Below are 15,853 nucleotides of genomic sequence, written 5' to 3' on the forward strand. Positions count from 1 at the left end.
CTCTCTCCCTGTTTGTTTGGACCTCCAGAGCAACTAGTTGTAGGGCTGCCAATTCTGGGTTGGGATATTCCTGGAGATTTGGGAGTGGAGCCTGGAGAAGGTGGGGTTTGGGGAGATGAGGGACTTCAATGAGATATAATGCCATGGAGTCCACACTCCAAAGCAGATCTATTCAGAATCCTCTTTAGGTTTAATCAGGGCTTTTTGGGGGGGAAAGAGGTGGGGGAACTCTCACCCAGGGCAACTCCTGGGAAGAGGTGGTGCACCTCTCAATACATGCATGACGATTCATGATGACATCACTTCTAGGAAGTGATGCCATCACACAGGTGTGGCCGCCCCAGGAGCGCTCCTGTGCTCCATGTGGGGGTCTGATTTGGCCCGGAATAGACTGCTCCACCATGGGATGAAACAGGCCCAAAATGGCCCGGATCAGCCTGGAACAGGCTGTTGCCACACAGGAGAGCACTCCCCCGCAGGGTAGCAGCCTGAACCTAGCTGTTTAGGGCTATATCCATGCTGTTCTGGGCCCAAAATGAGCCAAAATGGGCCCCAAATGGCCCAGATCAGCTTAGAATAGGGCTCAATGCTGGCCCAATTCCTCTCCCAGCACCACTCCAATCCTGGTTGTTTTGGCCCCAAACCAGGCCATTTTGGCCCCGATGCTAGCCATTTTGGCCCTGATCCTGGCCATTTAGGGCCCTAAATGGCCCCCAAATGGCCAAAATGACCCTGAACAGGCCTGGATCAGGACTGTACCCTCCCCTACCCGGCCCAATCTGGCCCAACCCTAAATGGGCCCAAAATGGCCTAAACGGCGCTGAAATAGACCACATTGAGGCTGAAATGGCCTGGTTCGGGTCACTGCTTAGCAGAGGAACCCTCCCCAGCCTGGCACTGGCCTGACCCTGGCCATTTCAGCCCCAATCTGGGGCATTTCAGCGCCATTTTGGCCATTTTGGGCCTATTTAGGGCCCAAAACAGCCAGGATCGGGGCCAAAATGGTCAAGATTGGGACAGTACTGGGCGGGGGAACCAGGGATTTTTTTCTGGGAAAAGAGGTGGTGGAACTCAGAACCACACAATGACATCACTTTGAGTCAGCTGGAACAAGGGGGGAGTTTTTAAAAGTTTAAATTGCCCTCGGCGAAAATGGTCAAATGGCTGGTGGCTCCGCCCCCTGATCTCCAGACAGAGGGGAGTTTAGATTGCCCTCTGTGCTGCTAAGCCATGTGGAGGGCAATCTAAGCTCCCCTCTGTCTGGAGATCAGGGGGTGGGGCCACCGGCTATGTAACCATTTTCAAGAGGTGCTGGAAGTCCGTTCCACTGTGTTACCACTGAAAAAAAAGCCCTGGGTTTTATCAATGAGGCTTAATCCCAGGTGTTTTTAAGATTGCACTGGGCAGTAAATTGTGTTTAAAGTATCAGAGCTTACATCTGATAAGTCTTGATGTGCTTGCATTTCAATATATGTATATTTTTTTAAAAGCCTGCTGGATCAGAGCAAATCCAGCATCTTTTCTCCTTTGGTGGCCAATCAAATGTTCTAGCAAGTCCAAAAGCAAGGCCTGAAGGCAATTATATCCTATACTTTCACCTTCCAGCAACTGGTACACAGTGGAATACTAGCACTGAACACAGATTCAATGTTGTTATTGAGGCTAATCGTCCTATCTGCCATGAACTTCTCTAATTTGGTTTGGTTTGTTTCTTGCCTGCCTTTCTCACTGGGACTGAAGGCAGATTATGCAGAGTAAATCAATACAGTCAACAGGATAGGGCATTCAATAAACAATGCAAAAAGGATTTGGATGATAGAAATCTAGACCCAACCAAATATCTGAAACAGAACTGAAGCAAAAGGTAAGTATTAACATGATGTGTTAACCAATACAATAATTATATAGTAATTTACATAGTACAAAGTATACACAGTAGTACAGACCAAAGTCCTTAATCCTTTACCTTTTGTTACATGTTTGTTTGTTACCTAGTACCTGTGTAGAAAGGCCCTCTTGAATAATTCACTTTTCCATAGTTTTCAGAAAGCCAGGAGAGTGAGAGTTTTCCTAACTTCCTTAGGCCATTCCAGAAAGTGGGGGCAATATACTGGCTGTTGATTTTGCCCATTTGCAGATAAGCACCTGCAGAAGGCCCTGCTTAGAGGAGGAAAGCTGTCAGGCAGAAGATAGGGGGAGTAGCAGTTCTGCAGATCGGAGGGACCAAGGCCACGAAGGGCTTTGTATGTAGTAAGTAAAATCTTATATTGAGCCTGATAACTGATGGATAGCCAATGGAGTGACTGCAGATTATTAATATGTGTGCTTCATCTAGGTCCAGATAATAGCCAAGATGTGGCATTTTGTATCAACTGGAGTGTCTGAGTTGATTTTGAGGGGAGACCAAAGTAAGGTGCATTACAATAGTCTAGTCTTGATGTTACTATGGCATGTATCCAGGTGGCCAGATTTGTTGTATCAAAGTAGGGGGGCATTTTCTGGGCTAGACTGAGTTAGAAAAAAGCATTTTTTTGCAGCTGTATTGCCTTGCTTCTCCAATAGTAATGTTGGATCCAGTATAACCCTTTTAACTGAGTCAGCAAGGGACATCTGAACTCCATCAAAAGTAGGGAGCACTATGTGCTTCAAGATCTCCATCTTCCCAATCAGCATTATTTCTGTCTTTCCAGGCTTTAGTTTCAATTTGTTCACTCTTAGCCAATTAACCACAGCAGCCAGGCAGTGACTCAGGGCTTCTACTGCATCACTAGGATATTTGGATAAGGATATATAGAGCCAAGTATTATAAGCATATTATTGACAGCAAATCCAAACACTACATAATTTGTCCTAAGGGCTATAAACAGAGATTGAAAAGCATGGAGTATAGGATAGCACCCCATGAAACTCCATAGGATAGGTCCCACACCAATGATAACTGGTTTCCAACAGCAACCCTTTGAACCATTCTGGTGCACATCCCATGATACCTACTTCTGCTTCCACGCACCTCAACAATATGACATGGAACACTGTATAAAAGACTGTATATAAAGCCAATAGGAGCAATGAAGAGGCCTTTGTCTATATGCAGACAAAGATCATTAACTCAAGCCAGCAGGGCTGTCTCTGTTCCATAGCCCAACCTGAAGTCAGCTTGAAAGGGCCCAGAGCAGGTGAGTTATCCAAGGAGGCTTGAATTTGGTCCACTACTGCTTTCTCAATCACTTTGCCTAGGAAGGGCAGCTTTGAGATCAGTCGATAACTGGCTAAATAATTTTTCTGTAAGGATGGATTTTTTTAGTGGTGGAAGGATAACCGCCTCTTTGAGTGGCCAAATGTGTTGGAAGAGGAGGATTCAGCGCTGCACCAGGCTACACCTGGAGAGGGGGCCACCACTGAAGAGAACAGCCAATCACATATCTCAACTCAGATGAAGAACCAGGAGACTCTATGATACACATCACTGGCACATCAAGTGCAACTATAGTACCAGATGGTCCACCACTGGAGATATCTAGCCCATGAGAGGTCCAAAATCCAGAGATACCTGCCCCACAAGAGGAGCAGTGTCCAGAAACATCTGACCAACCAGAGGCACAGAATGCAGAGGTGGAACCAAGATGATCAACACATTCAACTAAAGGTATTCCAGCCCTGCGACTCTCCTACCTCACAAGAATGGCAGAAATACCTGAACCTACTTCATGGGATGAATTATCCCAGCTACGAACAGAGGAAGCTGAGAAATGGAGAAGAGCCACACAAGAAGAACTTGAAGCCCTACACAAGAACAAGACATGGACACTCGCACACTGCCTTGGACAAGGAAAGCAGTGGGGTACAAATGGGTTTTCAAAGTCAAGCATGATGAACATGGCTCAGTCCAAAGATACAAAGCAAGACTAGTTGCTAAAGGCTACTCTGAGAAATATGGAGAGTATTTTAATGAAACTTTTGCTGCAAGCAACACTTCATTAAAGTGTTGCTGCAAGCAAGAACATGCATGTGGAACATCTTGATGTCAAGACAGCATTTCTGCATGGTGAACTAGAAAAGGATATCTACATGCTCCAACCTCCTGGCTTTGAGAAAGCAGGATAAGAACACCTTGTGTGCAAACTACAGAAAAGCATTTATGGAATTAAACAAGCTGCTTGAATCTGGAACTTAAAACTGTTATGATCTACTCATCCAAGCAGGATTCAAGAGAAGTGAAAATGTCCTTTAACAATACATATGATTTATTTATCAAAATGAAAGTGGGTTAGTGATTTATAATAGACACTAAGGGCTTGTTGAGGAGAACCTTATGTGATTTTAGGATCCAGGATGCACAAGAATTCAGGGCCCAGATCCCAGGATCCGTTCAACATCCATCCTAGAAATTGGGTTTAGGATTAGACCACCTGGTGTATTAGGAATTCCTTCTGGTGGACCTATGTTGCAGCCAGTTATCTAGATTGGAGTGAATTCTCAGTATTTTCTTAGCAAAAAACCTGTCTGTTTGGGATGATCATGAACTAGTTGGCACAATAGTAGCAGAAAAATAACATTGCTGTGGTGCCATCACCACCCCTTCATAAGTCTTCCATTGAGCTCTACAGCATGATTTGTCAGATTCTGTATGAGTTCTCTGCCTGTCTTATCCAAGACAGTCTTCTGTTCACCCAGCTCCATGGTAAAACCAAGGGGTCAGGTTTTGCCTCGAGGCTGAGGGAAGTTGATGAAGAGTGACCTTGTTGATAGCTTCAAGAAGCTTCATGTTCTACACTCCTGCCAAAGCTTCAACAGAGCACATATTTGAAATCCTAAAATTGCTGAGGGCATTCTGGAATCTAGTAGGATCCATGAGCCTTCATAGGTCAGTCATTTTAACTAGGCTTCCTTTCCAGTGGAGTGTCAGGTCATAATGGTCAGACCATGCTTCAGGCTGTATTTCCAAGCCCAAGCTCCATCCTTCCCTTAAGGGATGAATGCAAAAGATGAAGTCCAAGGTATGGCCTCTTTCATGTGTTGGGCTCGTCACAATTTGAGAGAGGTCCAAGGCAATCAGAGAAGCTATGAAATCCTGGCCTGGCCCCAACAAAGTATTGTCAGCATGAATGTTCAAGTCGCACAGGACAATCAGTTCAGGTGTCTCCAGCGCCACATCCAAAAATATCTCTGCCAACACAGATTGTGCCCACTGGGGTACTAGGTAGCAAGTAGACAAGCAGAATGCCTAACTTATCTTTAACCCCTAATGTAAGGAGCATATTCAGTCAATGCCTGTGTTAGTTTATACTGGAAGTCTTCAGAAGTTGAAGGACTCACAGAGAATAATAGCAATGTCTCCACCACATAACCAAGTAAGGTTAGTTGGGAAAAGCACATGCCTTTTAAAGACTTCACCACAGAGAATTCCATAAATGAATTACATTTGAAATTCTGTGAATAAATACTTTCTTGTACACTGCTTTTTGTTTTTAGAAAATAATATTTTTATTAACAGTGAAGAATGCATAGGGGGAATGGATGTTGATTTCTTTCCTGGCCTGGCAGTTTTCCTGTTACAAGCTTGCATTTCTGTTCCTATGAAGTTTCAGCTTCATGTTTTCACATATTACTAAATCTAAGGACCAAGGGTTGACCCCTGTATGGATAGTGGGCAAACTAAGTTTAATGAGGTGGTTACAGCATAATATTTTTATTTTCCAGTTTTAGATTTTTCTGCAAAGCTAGAGGATTCCAGACCCTCAGATGGTAGTTGTGGCTGGCCTCACCAAAGCTTAGTTGTATGACCTATGCAGATGTTGGGAAACACCTGGCTGCAGTTTGATTGGCATTGTGGTATAACTCTAGCATGTACACCAAAGCCACCTGGCTGAAGATTCAGTATAGTCAGCCAGGTTGAGATTCAACAATGGCAGTTAGGAGGGGCAGATTGGAAAGAGGGGCTATTGGCGAAGGGGAGACAATGGAGCAGGAAGGAGAGGAAGTAAGATGAATACTGAATTTGTCTCCCTTTTGTTTAGAACTGTGGGGATAGAGAAACCTGAAGGGAGGAAAAATCAGAAGAGAAGGGCTAGGACCTCCCTTCTCACTGTTTTTCTGTTCTCAATTGCTTCCTCCTAAAGTGATTTTTCTAAAAAGATTCCATCGGGATTGAGGAGGATCCAACCCATATTTTGTGTAATGTGAACATATGTATGTGCTGTCAAATCACAACTGACTTATGGTGAACTCAGCAAGGGACTTTCCATGCAAGTGAGAAGCAGATGTGGTTTGCTGTTGCCTCTCCCTATAATCTTCTTTGGTAATCCATCAAAGTACTGACTCTGCTTAATTTCCAAGACTGACAAGATCAGGATATATACCACCTTCCCTCTGTGTAATGTGCAGTTGGCCATTTCACACGAAGTGCATACAAACACATACAGTTGTATTCATAGCCTGTGTCACTCACAAACCTATTAGCCTTTTAACAAAGAGCATGATTTTTAAAAATACATTCACTAATGTTAATAGCTCTTGGATCCAAATAAGTTACACAACTTTTGTCTTCATCAGTGCGGATGCTGATTATAGTACCTTCAGCTATTTGTAATAGCAAAAGGCTCTGACTAATAGAGTAATTTCTTGCCAGAGATTTCTGGCAATTGGTGCAGAACTATTGTTAGTCCTCACTAAGGGCAAAATTGGCATTAGGACTTGGCACAGCTAACTTATCCACCCTCACCCAGTATTGCTTGGTACTGGTCTCTGCTGCTCATCCCAGCATATGTTGTTCTCTGTAATTAATAGAGACAAATAGTCATCCTGACTAAGATTACAGTGTTAGAATGACGATTTCCTTTGCACTCCATCACCACATAGAAAATTTAAAAATTAACATTTAAAGGTCCAAACTATAAACACACGAGAGCTACAGGAACAGTTTCCTAATTTCATTTTTGTACTGAAATGTTGTCATGCAGTCTTTCTACAATAGAGGATATCCTAAGAGAGCCCTATATGATGCTCACAGACGTGCGGAAGTAGCACCTCGGGGTGAGTTATTTAAAGTTAAGAACAGGGCAACGCACAACCGTATCAGGTGAGGTATAGACTTTACATCTAAGGCTCAACAAGTGAGGCATATTGTATTAAAATATTGGCCTTTACTGAATGACATTGAGGGGTGCGAAATGCCCCCCTCAGTTGGCTTTAGACGCACAAGAAATCTGAAAGATTTGATTGTTCATTCAGACTTCAAAACCGCAATGGAGGATTCTCATCACCCAAGGGGTGGCCATTGCCGACTCTGTTCTCTAGCTATTACAGGAGACCAGATTAATATTCCCTCCTATGATAATACCATCAAACTAAAGTCCTTCACTACTTGTCAGTCCTCGGGAGTTGTGTATTTAATCATGTGTAAATGCAACAAGTTATACGTGGGGAGTACAGTTAGACCTTTAAAGACCCGCCTATTAGAAAACATGTCCTAGATACGGCTTAAAGTTATGGAGGCTCCAATGGTGGAGCATTTTATCAACAATAATCATAAAGAGGATGACTTTAAGTTCACAGTTCTTTTCTCAGACCCTAATATGTTAAAATGGGACTTACAGAAGGTGCTACTTAAACAAGAGGCTCAATGGATTTTCACCTTAAAGAGCCTCAAACCTGCAGGTCTCAATAGTGATCTAGACTTCACTTGCTTCCTGTGAATTTCTAACCGCTCATGAATTTTTAGAATGAGTTCTTGACAGGAGAATTCCCTTTACTATTCTCATGACTATAAATCTCTGCTTCGTTATATTGGTCAGTGCGTAAGGACACTGAGCGAGACTCACTGTGTCCATTTAGAAATTGACTGCTTTGGATATGTAATTTGAGAGTTTGAATTAATTTCCGGTAAGTCTGTATCGGATATAAAGTTTTAATGTTGACTTTTTGTAAGAATACAGTTGTTATATGCTATTGTTTGTTCTTTTGTAAGTTTAAGGTGGTTATATGTCACCCCTGATGACGTGGCAAATATGAAACAGCGGAATTCAGCCAGCACTGTCTGTCAGGCGCTTTGGGCTTCCTCGCAGCAGCCTATGATTCCAGCTCTACTGGGAAGAAGAAAAATACTACTTCATTGGATTTGATTGATATTTTCCAGTTATATGGACTTTCTGGACTTACCTTTTGGATGTCTTCCTGTTGAATTTCTTGCATCATATTTTCAATATACGGGTGCACATGATTTGAGTGCACCTGTTTCTGTATTTATACTTGATTCTTGTTATTGATTGTTTGACTGTTCCTTGAGAGTTGATACTCCATTATATTAATTTTGATACATTCTATGACTGATTCTTCCTACTGGTGTGTTTTCACCTCGCTTTGGTATCAGGAGGGGAGCAGGTGGAAATGCCCGCCCCCTGCCTTCACCCAGCTGGGATCAGGAGCGGAAGAGGTGGCAATGCCCATCCTCCACCTCCACCCAGTTGGGATCAGGAGCAGAGCAGGTGGAAATGCTCACCTGACCTTCATGTAGCTGGGATCAGGAGGAGAGCAGGTGGCAATGCCCGTCCCCCGCATTCACCCAGCTGGGATCAGGAGAGGAGCAGGTGCCAATGTCCTTTCTCCACCTTCACCCAGCTGGGATCAGGAGCAGAGCAGGTGCCAATGTCCTTTCTCCACCTTCACCCAGCTGGGATCAGGAGCAGAGCAGGTGGCAATGCCCTTCCCCTACCTTCACCCAGCTGGGATCAGGAGCAGAGCACATGGCAATGCCTGCCCCCCTTCACTCGGCCAGTCTCAGGTGCAGAGGAGGTGGCCATCCCCACCCTCTGCCTTCATCTGGCCAGGATCAGTGATGGAGGAGAAGGGGATGTCAGCCTGCCCCCCTTTCTAGAGCCTGTTGTATTTTTCCCCACAATGGGCTTTGTTGCTAGTTCCATATAATTGACTATGGATCATAACAAAAACCCATTTGCTATATAGATGAATTGCACTTTGGTCTTGAAAAGCTATCTGAGTATCCCTATACAAAGTACTATCAATCGCATTTCAATTACATGGTCTAGTGGTAACAGGGAGAATTTTATGGCTCAGTTAAATATCTAGAGTTCCTGTTATATAGCAGTAGCCCCCATTCCCTCTGCTACACACAAAGATCTCCCCCACACCCCTACAAAAAACTATTACTGCAATTAGTGTAATAGTGTAGATGGAGCTGAGTAAGAGTTCAGAAAGCAGACAGAAATTATATCTCAGTCATACAAGGAAAGAAGAATAATGATGGAACAATATCTGAGAAATGATTCAGCACCATAACAGAGGTCAAAGCTAAGGGGAATCCAGAGCATAGGGTGATAAGCAGACATAGCCAATAAAAAGGACTTTGTTTTATATACCTTGGGAGCAAGTTTTAGTTGTTGACAAAGACCTCTTGAAACAATTCACTCTGACAGCATAAATCACCTTTGGGGGAACGTAGTATCTGGTTCAATCTCCTTGCTGCTGCCAATGGACAGTTCCAATGATCTGTTTTTCATGGTGCTGGAGAATGATGTTCATTTTTTAAGTTCCTTTGTTAATTTAAGCAAGCACAGAAAATGATAATGTGTGTGGAGTGTGCTTCTGAGCAGATTGCACTGAACAAGGTAAGAAATATTCACCAAGTTTCAACAAGTCTTAACATTAACATATGACAATGGAAGAGTCGTTGTCAAAATGGACAAGGCAAGAAGCTGATCAACAACTCTCAAACAATAGTTTCTACAGGCTGCTATCCTCAGACCCCAACATGAATACCAGTGGGAACTCAACAAAATCATGAAGAAAGTCCCAACATACATACAGGAAAAAATTTATACAGATACACCTGGGAGCCTCGACCAGGCTCCTTCTATCTCCTGCCAAAGATACACAAACCTGGCAACCCTGGATGTCTCATTGCCCTGGTCATCCAGTTGAGGGAGAATGACTTGGATGAGCAGCAGGGCTTGGACTTAAAGCATTCTATCATAGCCGACCTGGAACTCCTCCACAGATGCTTTCCTCAGAGGCACTTACTATGGTTGAACTTGCTGGAACAGTGCTATGGTGTGGGGCTGCTGACCCAGACAGGGTTGACTTGGCTAGGAAGAAGTTGGCCAGGACTGTGAGACATTTTGTTGAGGTGGCAGGGGGTATGGTGATTCCGCACCTAGACATATCTTTCTGACTGGAAGTGCTGTTCCATCCTGATGGTGGGGACTTGTTCAGATGGGGACACAACATTTGGTTGCAGGACATTCGAGATGGCCTATAGTGTTGGTTTCAGCCCTAGGAGCTTTGGCAGGAGCCATTTTGTGGGTCTTCTGGTGGTTTGGGCATTGGCATGGATCCATTTTGGGAAAAACAGAACCTGTGAGCCCAGTTCCCCTGTTATGAGGATCCCCTTAAGGGATCTTGGGAATGAGGTATGGCAGGTGGATACCCAGACCAGGAGCTGTTGGGTCATCCTCACTCCCAAGTCACAGGGCATCCACACAGAGGTGCACACCCACGTGTTATCCCACTCAGGGCCAGCGTGCCCATTGAGGCCAGGTAGGCGGTGGCCTCAGGGCGCGGGGTGCCAGAGAGGGTGCCGGAGGAGGCGTGGGGGGGGGCAGGAGTGCGCACCACAGACCTGTAGCCTCCTAGCCCTCCTGCCCTGAGCTGCCACCGCCGCCAGAACACTTCCCCGGCCGGGCTCAGCAGCGGCAGGCAGGCATCTGTGGTGGCGCAGGGAAACCAAGCAGGAGAGCTCAGAGGCCACCTGCGTGCCGTCCCAGCCGCCTGCCACAGCAATCGGGCTGGTGGTGCATGCCCGCGCGCCTGCGATGATGTCACACGTGATGTCATCACGCAGGTCAGTGTGAGGGCGCGCGCGGGGAGGGGTGCTCAGCTGGCCAGCCAGCCACAAGCACTGAAAACCCTGGCGCCGCTGCTGATCCCACTAACTATCATCCTATGGTTTCCCCCTCAACAGTTGGTCGGAGGGGGTGGGAGGTTCAGTGACTGGCAGGTGGGTCAGTCAATGCTGGGATCCATATCCTATGCAATGCCAGTGCTCCTTGAGCTGTAAATCAATAAAGTTGTGACCTCTTTTAATTCCAACAAAGTTGTTCTGTGTGTTCTGTCACTTTGCCCTCGCCTCCCTTCACCCATCAGTGCTGGGCCTGCAAACTCCTTCCACTGAGGTTTATAAGGATCAGTTCACATATGTGAGAACTTCCTCAGTCATGTGGTGATATTTTTGTATATTGCTTATCATGGTCAAATAAGGTGGAAAGACATGCTTTCCATGTGATCTGGCCAGCCCCCAAATAGAGCCACTGTTTGAGTATGTTCATGTATGCTCACGTCAGAAAAGGTCTTGAGAAAATCAGGATGACTGCCTATCAGGAATGCAAGCCCAGCACATCCTACTATTAAAGAACTGCAAATGTAAGTTCTTAGTTGTAATTCTGATTTGGAGCATAGGGAGTAGCTTCAAGTTGTCCCTAATACTGCGGGTGTAATTTTTGTGCTCAGGAATCATTGCATCTCCAGTAAACCACGAGTACTGCCAGTGGCTTCTGATGTCTAACAGCTTGTTAACTCACTCAGCAAATTACTGTTCAATTCATTGTGGTTACAGAATTACAGGCTCAATTTATTAGAGGTCATTGCTGAAAATCAGGTGCTAAATGAGCTTTGTATGGGAGCCTTCTAATTTAATTAAATGTCCAGTGGAACAGAGCCATTTCAGAGGTTTTGTTGCTGAATACCATCTTGCTCAGGTTGTCTGGAATGCCTGCACATTACTACAGTATGACTCTGAGCATTTCTCTTCAATGTACATCTGGAAACATTAAGTTTTATTAGAAGCATAAATAGTTTTATTAATTGCTATATACATATCATATGTTTGCACATATTTATTAATTTATTTGTATTCTTATTTTGAAGAACCCAAAATGGTATATATGGGATCATTCCATGTTTTCTTCATTGTGAGAGAGTTTTCCCTGAACTGGAATCTAGAAAACATGATGCTAAATTGGGCTTTGAATTCAGATATCTATACTGGTTCCACACTCTATCCACATCACACTAATTCTAGTACTGAATCACTTTTAAATCCTCTGTAAGTACTAAATAAAGATCATATTTGCTACTCTGAATAATCAGTCTGATTAGTTTAAGTAAAGGGGAGTAATTTAACCATGTAATGTGACAAGACTATGGTTCCTAATTCTATTGCCTTCTCTTAGTAACATCAAACCAACTTTACCTCAAACTATGCAAATGATTTTATTACACTCTTGCATTTATTCTCCACAAGTAATGATTTCTTCTACATGAAACAAGACATACGCCTGTTAAAATATTTGTGCGGGTTCTTTTAGAAGACTTAAACATCTAGTGTTTTATAACCAAATCCTGAGGGCTACAATACAGTTACATAGTCTGTCACAAGAATTGAGGTTCAGACTTCAATTCTAGGATATAACAATGCCATATAAAGAGTCCATAAAGGTCTGTAAAGAATTCAGACAGTGGATCCCAAATGGAGGCACCCTGAATCTGTACCATGTCTGGCAATTGAGGCTTCATCATCTATCTGCAAGGGCAGATGTTTCATAACCTGGTTCCCCAGTATGCTGTAAGAAAGATTACTGCACAATCTCAAGACAATCAGTAAGCTAGGTCCTAGTCTCTGGCTATGAAATTATATCTCCCAGAAGACCTGGATGAAGGTTACTAGATTCCAAAGAAGCTACGCACTGGTTTTGTATGTGGAAAGTACTCAGCACTTTTCTTAATTGGAAGGGAATAGTTGACTGCTCCATTTTCAAGTATTCACATGCTAACTGTGACTGCATAAATTGTTGTACAGAAAAATGGCTCAATAGGCCTCCAGCCTCAGGAAAAGAAAACAAATAAGCATATTCATTCCTGAAACAAGTCGGTTCAATAACAATAACAAGTTCCCCTTCTTGCAAAGGAAGATAAAGAAGGTAGAAAGCTGTAGACACATTAACCCCAGCAGCATTAACCCCGTGCGTTGCACGGCCTGAGCCACAGCAGATTTACATAGCAGCACTCAAGAGGTGGGAGACTGATGTACAAGGAATTGCCAAAACATTTTCATTTTCCTGCACTGTTCCATGAGAACAATCTCTGTTCCTGCTGTCACTAAGCAGTTGCAGCAATAGAACACGGTCTATGCTCTAGATTTTAACATGCCAAATCTATGAAAATGTCACTCGCTAACAGATGGTGCTGGTGGTGCAATAGGTCACCAAACACCAGCTTGAAAGGCATTTGGGGAAAAAAGAAACATGTGAGGGTGGAACATTGTACCCTGACATTATTCTGGCAATTTTAGAAGGAAAACATTCTAGGAAAATTATATAAACAATGTGCACTATGGGCAGAAGAACACTTTGCGTGTGTCACTTACTTTTGTTTCAGCTGTTCTAAGTTCTACTTTAGATTTTATTTATTGCATTTCTAGACCGCCCTCCATGTCAGATGGGCTCAGGGCGGTGTAACAGCATATGATTTGTAACATACAATTTAAAAACAATAAAAACATTATAAATAAACATTAAAACACTATTCCATATACAATAAAATTTCTCGATTGGCGGAATAAATATTAAAATACAGCATTTTAGGCACAGGGCTTGGCTCTTACATCATGCCTTGCACCACACTTATGAGCTACTGCATGAGTGGTGGACAGTCTTCAGTGCTACGGCTGGCGAGAGGACAGCCTAGCCCCCACCAAATGCCTGGCGGAACATCTCCGTCTTGCAGGCCCAGTGGAAAGATAACAAATCCTGCCAGGCCCTAGTTTTCTCAGACAGAGAGTTCCACCAGGTCGGAGCCAGGACTGAAAAGGCCCTGGCTCTGGTAGAGGCTAGATGGACCTCCCTGGGACCAGGGACCATCAGCAACTGCTTATTAGCTGATTGAAGCGACCTCCGGGGAACATATGGGGAGAGGTGGTCCTGAAGGTATGCTGGGCCCAGTCCACATAGGGCTTTGTAGGTCAACACCAGAACCTTGAACCGGACCTGGTACTTAACTGGTAACCAGTGCAGCTGACGGAGGATGGGTGTTATGTGTGCCATGATTGGAGCTCTGGCAACCACTTGTGCAGCTGCATTCTGAACTAGCTGCAGTTTCTGGATAAGACCAAGGGAAGCCCTGAGTAGAGTGAGTTACAGTAGTCTAATATGGAAGTGACCATTGCCTGGATCACTGTCATAAGGTCATGGGTCGATAAGTAAGGGACAAGTTGTCAAGCCTGTCTTAGGTAGAAAAATGAGGATTGAACAACCGCTGTGACCTGTGCCTCCATAGACAGGGAAGCATCCAGGACCACCCCAGGCTCCTCACTCTCGACACCGGCATCAGTGGCACTCCATCGAGAGCAGGGAGCTGGAGTCCCACACTCATGGACCCTAGACCCACATACAGAACCTCCGTCTTCAAGGGATTCAGTCTCAGCTGACTCTGCTTCAACCATCCAGTCACAGCTTTGAAGGCACATGCCAGGACATCTGGGGCAGAGTCGGGCTGGCCATCCATCATCAGATACAATTGGGTGTCATCTGCATATTGATGGTACCCAAGTTTGAAACTCTGTACCAGCTGGGCGAGGGGGCGCATATATACATTAAATAGCAAGGGGGAGAGTATTGCCCCTTGAGGGACACCACACACCAATGGGTGGTGGGATTACAATTTCTCCCCTAGTGCCACCCTCTGTCCCTGACCCTGGAGAAAAGAGACAAACCACTGCAAGGTACTCCCTCAAATACCCACATTGGCATCATTACACAGTTCCTTCAAGTGACAAGTATAAAGATATCTATGTTTGTATACAACCTCATTGTTTTTCTCTGAGTTGTCTCAAAAGAAAAGTCATAACATTTAGTAGGAATTATGTCTTGTTTTGAAGGAAATAACTTTTAAGATCCCAGTGGCAAAGTTCCACTCCTCTAAGTCCAATGAGGTGAGTAGGCTTAGAAGAGTGTTATTCTTTTTAAGATTGTTCTGTGAATTGCTTGATGATTCTAGGACTGTTCTGACCCATTACACTGAAATCCCAGCATAGTCCTCTCAGCCTTGCCCTATTCAGTGTTCATGATCTACCTTTCTTCCTTGAAGTTACTTCTACCACCACCATTATAATTGCTAGGGAAGAGTAAATGAGCTCCCGCAAATCATCCATTTTGTCAGATCCCCACTTCCTCCTTCTCCAAAGCTGACCCTAGGAAAAAGGAGAAGAACAGACACATGAGATGGCAGCTCCTCAGGAAGCCCTGTGTTCCTGTAATTACAGGACTGATCAACAGCAATACCTTTTATTAAGACTAATCAAATGATCACAGAACAGTCAGTGTGCATTATAAAGCAGTGAGCTTTGGGGAATACATATACGCAATTATACAGCAGGATTTGGGCTGCGTGGCATCTTAGAGACTAACAAGATTTTCAGAGTGTGAGCTTTTAAGCTGGGAGCTCTGACTCTTGAAAGCTTATACCCTGAAAATCTTGTTCGTCTCTAAGGGGCCACTCAGCTCAAATCCTGCTGTTCGACTGCAAACCCACCTAAAAATATATGCAATTAGGACTTTTAGGTATGACTCAGTCTTCATCACAAGAGCAACTTCCCAAACTTCCAGTATCAAGTCAACACAATAGCCTCTAGCAGGAGTGCCCAAAATGATAAAAAGAAGCTGGAAATACACCTCAAAAATTGTAGTTTCATTTTGTAAAAGCAGCTACTGGAACAGTGAACCAAGTCTTGGAAACTTAGTTGTAACGAGCTCCTCCCACCAAAAAGTTTGTGTGTTTTGTTTATGGG

This window comes from Eublepharis macularius, chromosome 2 (genome assembly GCF_028583425.1).
Source record: "Eublepharis macularius isolate TG4126 chromosome 2, MPM_Emac_v1.0, whole genome shotgun sequence".
Taxonomy (NCBI): domain Eukaryota; kingdom Metazoa; phylum Chordata; class Lepidosauria; order Squamata; family Eublepharidae; genus Eublepharis; species Eublepharis macularius.